Consider the following 7,473-nt stretch of genomic DNA (forward strand, 5'->3'; position numbering starts at 1 on the left):
GAGTTGTTTTTTCTAAACTAAAACCTCAGTATTCAGGTTAAATTGCTGTGTTGGCACTTTGCGATAAATAAGTGGGTTTTGGGTTGCAGTTTGGGCACTCGGTCTCTAAAAGGTTCACCATCACTGATATAGAGTATAGCCTGTTCAAAGTACAGGTCTGCAACATTTCCCCAGATGCAGTCACATACCATGGAAGCATCAAGTCTAATATAGTAAATATAAAATATTGAAATGAATGGGAACCACCTGAAATTGGCTCACGACCCACCTAGTGGGTCCTGACCCACAGTTTGAGAAACACTGCCCTGCAACATCAGGACAGAGGAAAGGCGATACAGTCAAGCAGAGGCAATGGAAATAGCTCTCTCTACAGTACTCTGCAACTTACCAGAGTGATACTGTCTTGAGAGAGAGGAGGGAGGAGGAGAACCGAGTCACGATGATGTGATGATGTAGAAATGCTCCCTTTTCTGCAACCGAGCTCTCTGCTGAGCTCCAGCATTGGTGATGGGTGTTGCAAACATGCTTCAGGGCATGTCAGCGACACCCGAAGAGGAGGGAGAGCTGGCATTAGGCCAGCAGCAGTTGGTGCCGGGCCTCAGTGCCGTGCTGACAACTCATTGCACCCGTGTGGTAAGTTTGCCTGCCGGGTGATGGTGCAGGTTTGCGGGGTGTGGGGAGGAACCAGCCCAGGAGGGAAGTGGAACTGGAGGAGCCTTGCTCCCCAGGATCCTTTCCTCTGTGTCAGGCTGAAGAGCCCAACACGGAGATCCTCCCGTCTGCACCAGCAAAACAGCTGGCACAGATGCAAGGAGGCCCATTGCAGGGCTGGCACCTTTGCTTGGAGAAGGGGATGACAGTCCTCTTCCCCCAAGGACACCTCTGGCAGTTCCGGCAGGGCCGCTGGATTCAGTGGTAGCTATTTTGGAGCCGTTGCACCCAGTGGCGCTGCTGGGGATAGGACTGGGTTGTGATTGTTTTTCATTTCTTTTGCAGCCTTTCTTTCTTTTGATGCACCGCCCTGAGAGTGTGATGGTGGTGACGCGCGGCTTGTGACATGCACCCATCACCTGGATGGGGAGAGAAGGGGAAACAGCGGAGTTACTCTCCTTCATATCAGAGGTTGGGGAAAAATTCCTGACTTCTACCCTTCATGATGAAAGACGGACAAAAACAAAGAAACAAGCCCTTCTGCGGTAGCTCTGATAGACTGAAAGGTGTGTCGATGTATATGAAAGAGGCAGGTGGAGGGATTGGCCTGGAAGGGGGGAAAACCATCTAATCAGCAGGATCCCCTTCGCTGAACCTGCGGTTTGGTGTGTCACAGAAGAAGCGGAGCAGGTGGCTGGGGGGGGGGGTTGGGGAGCTCAGAGTCTTGAGGCTAAGCTTCCAGGATGACCAAGCCTAGCAGGGCCGAACCAGGAGCAGTCCAAGAACAGAAGAGGTGCTCAGCAGAGCACCAAGTCTTTGAGCTCCCCCCAAGGGACACCCCAAGCCTAAGGCAATCCACGGAGTTATGGAGGTTCGCTGGAGGTGCTTTAACACTGCGTGGCAGGAATCACAATATTTGACAGGTCAAGGTGTTTGTTGAAAAATGGATTGTGCCTGACTGATGGTGTGTCTAGCTTGTGTTTTGCTCGAAGCTGCGTTCCATTTTAACAGCCTGGGCCTCTGTCGCCATTCTTTCTAGGCGTCAGAGTCACATCCTCCATGAGAGGCAGGGAGCTTATCTCCCTTTGGAATGCAACAGGGCGCTGAATGGCCTAATCGCAAAGGCCACGGTGATGATGGTCTCACTTGCTTCATTTCCTCTGGAAGTCCTTTTTATTCTGCAGACGTGACATTGAAATGTGAGGAGCCACGCAGAAGCATTTATCGTTCTGTTGCTACCGTTTACATAGCTGATGGTGGTTGAGACTGGCAAGCCTGTCGTTTTCTCTTTAATCATTTTTGTTTGTGTCCTGGGATAAGAAAGGATCAGACTCCTTGCTCCTGGCCAGACTCTGTCCCAACGCTGGCCTAGTGCCGTCCCACAAGCCAGAATGCAATTTTCCTATCTTCAGCCTTTGTGCTGCGTATTTTATTTCCCCTCCATTGTCTTTATGGAAGTCTTCCTGGCCTTATCCGAGAGCGTGTTTGGGGCTTTGCTTTTGAACGTGTAGAAGGAGACAGGCAGGACAGCAGGGGTTTGCTAGGCTGGCCATTGCCAAGGATTAAGAATATGGTTGAGAACAAGTGCAGCATTCGCTCACAGACTGTGCAATCCGAACTTGCGCTAGAACAGGCAGGCCAGGGAGCCTGTGCCGTATCCAGCGCAAGTTTGGGGCTGGCTGTGGCTTGGCCTATGGCGAGGGAAAAAAATTCCCTTTGCCCCAGGGACAGCCGCAGTGTCCCACATGGGTCTACTTGGATCTGCACCACCTGAAGAGGTGGCACAGCAGTCAGGAGCCACTCCATGCTGTCCGGGAATGGGGCTAGGATCCGTCATAACTGCCGGATCCTGTTCCCACCTCCCACTCCCGCCTGCTCCGCACATGCAATCTAGGATATGTCCCCAGAATTCCCAACACCTACTAGACTAGTCACTCTGTCAAAAAGGAGATGACTGTCTGGTGCAACTAGTTATCCTAGAAATCACCCATTGTTTCTAAATGTTCAAAGTGTATGCCACTTAATACTTTGCTCCAGGATCTTTCTAGATAATGATATCAGGCATATCGATCTGTAGTTTCCTAGAGACTGGACTATGTCCACAGGACTCCCATCATCTACTCACTCTATCGAAAAGGAGCTTAGTCTGGTACAACTTGTTATTGATAAGCCTTGCCAGCTCCTAGAAATGACCCCATTATTTTTGAAATGCTCCAAGTCACGGCCACTTAATAATTTGTTCCACATCTTTCTAGGTATTGACATCAAGCTGACTAGTTTCCGGGATGCTCCTGGTTCATGTTCAATAGCTCTGTTTATTTCCTGTTAATTCAAGGTGTGCAAAAAACACACATCTGAGCATTGACGACAAGGGCCAAGACCAGTCATGTGTCTATTTGCAGGAGTGATGGCAAGTGACGACAGAACCACAGGGCCAGAAGGCCATACTTTTGACTGAACCATGTAATCATCCCCTGTCCTTAAACAATCTTTTGAGAACCACTGATCTATGGTGTTCAAGGTTCCGAATTTGAACAGGGACTTGTTTACTCCTTAAATCCAAATGGAGTTTTCATGCCTCCAAAATACAGATGAAACCTTCCATCCCCAAACCCTTCTGGAATAGCATACAGTATGTGGTGTCTTCCTTGGTAACCTTGGCCACCTCACTGGACACCTGAGTTTGGGAAAAAACCAACTTTTGAAAACAAAGGAAAAGCTTTACACCTGCAAAGGTCCTCACCAACCCCCTGATTAAACTCAATCCAGGCACAAGCTGGCAGACATCCAACTAGTCACTGCACCTTTAACTGGTTGGGAAAACAAAAGCGGAACCCCATGGAGGTTGCAACAGGGGCCCTCAGCTGGCAATGGAGAACGGCCCAATCCTATCAGGACTGTTGTGATGTCATAATGCTAGTTGTTGTTGCTGTTAAGTTGTGTTCGATTCTTCGTGACCCCATGGACCACAGCATGCCAGGCCCCCCTATCTAGGACTAACTTTCAGAGTGTGTCCAATTTCATGTTCATTGCCTCTGTGACACTATCTAACTACGTATCTAATGGAATGCTAGTTACAGAGGCCTTACGGTGTTGCGAAGAGGGGGCTGCCGGCCACCATTTTGCATTTGCCATATGTAATGGCTGCAGCGGAGGAGTCCCGCTCCAGCACCCGGCTCTGCAAAGGATTGCTGGTGAGCTGGTGGGGTGGGTGGAACAGGGTGGGGAGAAAGGAGGGGAGACCAGGGAGCTTAAGAGCTGACAAAGGTCCAAGGAGACTCATTGGTGACAGAAGGGCTTACAGAGCCATAAGGGAAAATATTTTTCCTTACCTCTCCCAAGCCTCTCAGTCTGGCCACCCTGCACCGGCTATGGTGGGGGAATGGATAGAATGGGGCTGTGAGTTACCCCACCTGGGATCTCGTAGGATTCTGTGGGAGAAAGGGGGAAAACCTTTTCGTTTAGATCCTTGTGGTCTTTCTTTTTCTCCTGCTCTCCTGGCTTGCTGTGACATGTCTTGGAAACTCACTGGAACTGGGTTGAGTCATCCCCATTCTGAGTAGCTTGTAACCTAAGACTGTTTCTCAGAAATGAAACTCGGGAAAATGAAGTAGAGAAGCCACTTTTTCCAAAGGATCCATGAGAGGAGCTGCCCTCTGATTCCCAGGCTGTGGAGTTTCCTCAGCAGCCTTCGGTGAGGGACCATGTCGAACGCCTTCTGAAAGTCCAGATATGTAATGTCCACAGGTTCTCCCGCATCCACATGCCTGTTGACCTTTCCAGTTAATTCTCAAAGGTTCATGAGGCAAGACTTACCCTTGCAGAAGCCAGGCTGATCCTTCCTCAGCAAAGCTTATTTTGTTATTGTGGTCTTTAGTGATTTCTGTCCTAAGAGAGGCAAACAGAATTGATCAAAGAATTAGGTTTCAGCTTCTCCAAACCATGTTGAACAAGCGCGTTGCAAATTATGCCATGTGAAGAGTGGAAGGAAAAAGAGTCTTAGGGAAGGTATCTGTGAGCCCACAGTTCAGGGTAGTGAAAGCAGACTGGTTTGAGGAAGGACAGAGTTACCCCATGTACACGTAAAAGGGACCACTACAGGTGTATGTTTATGTGGATTACAGTCCGCTTCATCAAGTGCGTGAAGAGAAGTCCTCAGCAGCCAAATGTATTTATACATGTATAAATATGCAATTATAACTTATACGCAGGCAGAGAACAAAACTGAAATGGAGATGTTAGAAGGTGAAAATGACGTGCAGCGCAGTCCTAACTTGCGCTGGAGCAGGAAGGCCAGCAGGCCTGTGCTGTACCCAGCGCAAGTTTCAGACAGCCAGAGGCTCATCTCGAGGCAAGGGTAACTTTTCCCCTTACCTCGGGGAAAGCCACTGCAGTCCCAATGGGGCTACTCGGATCTGCACCACCTCAATCAGTGGCGCAAATCCGAGCAGCCCAGGTCTGGGCTACCCGGGAACGGGGCTAGGATTCTGCACAACTGCTGGGTCCTGGCCCCACCTTCCGCTCCCTGCCCGCCTGCTCCTGGGAGTGCCCGCCGCTTGCTCTTTCCTCACCCCGAAACTCCTTCTTCCCACCCTCCCCATGTGCTCCCCAAGCCCCTGCATCAGCCGAGCTCGGCTGACGCAGTCTCACCCCCCACGGGACCCACATTGGCCAAAGCGCATTTGCATTGGCGCAGAAGTGCTTTACGGCACTTTCCCGACAATGTTGGGCTGGCACAAGCCCCTACCTACAAGACCAACACAAGTCCCTGTCTGAGCTTGCCTGTCTACAGTTCAGGATTGCACCTTTGGGCTTGTGACCTGCTTCAAATGCAAGATAAGCATGGTGATAATTCACAAATGATAACGATCATCTCATAGTAATGTTAATTAACCGTAATAGCATAAAAATCCATTGTCCTTATGAAGGCCTACTGGAATGGTGCTGAGTCTCATTCTAAACTAATTCAGGTCATTCTCTGTCTAATCTCCATTTGAAGCTGTTTTGTGGAATTGTCACCTGAAGAACTGCAACAGACTATCCAGGCGTTTTAAAGTGCTCTGCTCTTGGCTCACAGAGTGAGTTTGCAAAGCAATTTGCAGGTAAAGTCACTCATAGCTGGGACAATTTGGGAGTATCTAATGATGTCCCTTGGGTACCTTTTCGGGTCAATCATATCATTTGGGTTTCTTTACAGCCTCCAGAGGATCCAGAGGATGTGATCCAGAGGATGTGAACAGGATTCTTTGGAATATGAGACTGTCTGCCAGCCTGCTTGATCCTCGCACAGCATGGCACTGAACAGATAGAAAACCCCCTTCTGAAGAAACGTTACCTGGACTCCACCATATTGGATAATTTCCGGCCAGTTTCAAATATCCCATTGTTGGGCAAGGTGATTGATTAGGTGGTGACATCCCAGCTCCAGAGGGTCCTAGGGAAGTCTGATCCATTTCAATCTGGCTTTAGTCCGGGTTTTAGAACTGAGATGGCCTTGGTTGCCTTGACAGATGCCAGGGACTGGATGGGGAAGTACATTCTTGTTAGTCCTTCATGACTCCCCTCCCCAGCTTTTGACAATCAACACGAATCAACAGTGGTGGTCTTCAAGGTAATGCCGCAGCAGCCCCAGCGGGGTTACTGAGATCTGCACCACCACAAGAGGTGGCGCAAATCTGAACAGCCTGGAGTTGCTCCAGGCTGCTCAGGACTGGGGTTGGAACAAGTGCCAGATCCTGGCCCCACCCCCCACAGGCCTGCCCACCACCTACCTTCCTGCTTGAACGGTGGCACAAAAGTGCTTGTGGCAGTTTTGCTACACCGTTGGGCTGGCGCAAGGGACTTGCGCCAGCCCATTCAAGGACCTAGATTGCACCCAGAGTCATTCATCTGAGAAATGAGAGTACGACACGCACACCCCATGAATTTGTGCATATAGCTTCACTTATAATTATTATTATTAATATCAACTTTAAACAGTCCTCTCAAAGATCAAGCACATGCTTACTAAATTACAGCTCCAGAAGATGGAAGCTATAGATAAAGCAGGTGGAGGATTTGAATAGCATCAAAAAGAAGACTGCTTCATGCATCAAAAAGAAGACTGGAATCTTATTGCACAAATGCTCCAGCCTGCAGTATCATATCTTGTCAGTGAGTAAACCTGCCTAGGGTCACACTCAGTGCTTTTTTTGTAAATAAAAAGGTGCAGGAACTCACAACTTGTTAATCTTTTATTTATTTATTTATTTATTTATTTATTTACCATTTTTTATTGGAGAAATAAAATATTTTTAATGTGCTTCCCCCCTAAAGATGAACTTACTTCTGAGTAGACATGCATAGGATTGGGCTGTCAATCTCTACATCCCCTTCCCCCTAGCTATTTTTTCTACACATGGGGAAAAATACTGTACAGGTGCACTTGTAGCGTGTAGTATGTAGTGTGGCACTACTTCGAGGAGAGGAAGCAGTGAATGGATTCCGAAAAATGGTTTACATGAGTTCCATGTAGAAAAATTACTCTAAGCAACTGTGGGAGTAAGAACAAAAAAGGAATTCTTACACAAGAGGGGTCCTTAGGTGCACATAGAAACAGCTACATTTGCAAACAAGCGATTAAATATGGTTTAATTCAGGTATCAGAATACTCTGTGTCTTTGGGAAGGTGCTTGGCATGCAATTGTATGTTCTCTGCTGCCCTGAGCAGCTGCTGTGCATTGCTGGAGAGGAGCTGCAAACATTGGCTGGCGGAGGGCATGCTTGTGGGGGAAGGATGAGGAGGATCTCTGGCAAGGCTGGTCAGCATGTTGTACACACGTA

General features: G+C 48.6%; 1 long non-coding RNA gene across 1 annotated transcript; it reads left to right on the forward strand.

Annotated features, from left to right (window-relative positions):
- Positions 1-447: 447 nt before the first annotated feature.
- On the forward strand, positions 448-6,875 carry LOC136654099 (uncharacterized). The gene is made up of 4 exons (XR_010794580.1): positions 448-633; positions 997-1,217; positions 5,651-5,753; positions 5,849-6,875. It is a non-coding gene; the product is annotated as an uncharacterized lncRNA (long non-coding RNA).
- The last annotated feature ends 598 nt before the right edge of the window (positions 6,876-7,473 follow it).

This window comes from Tiliqua scincoides, chromosome 5 (genome assembly GCF_035046505.1).
Source record: "Tiliqua scincoides isolate rTilSci1 chromosome 5, rTilSci1.hap2, whole genome shotgun sequence".
Classification (NCBI taxonomy): domain Eukaryota; kingdom Metazoa; phylum Chordata; class Lepidosauria; order Squamata; family Scincidae; genus Tiliqua; species Tiliqua scincoides.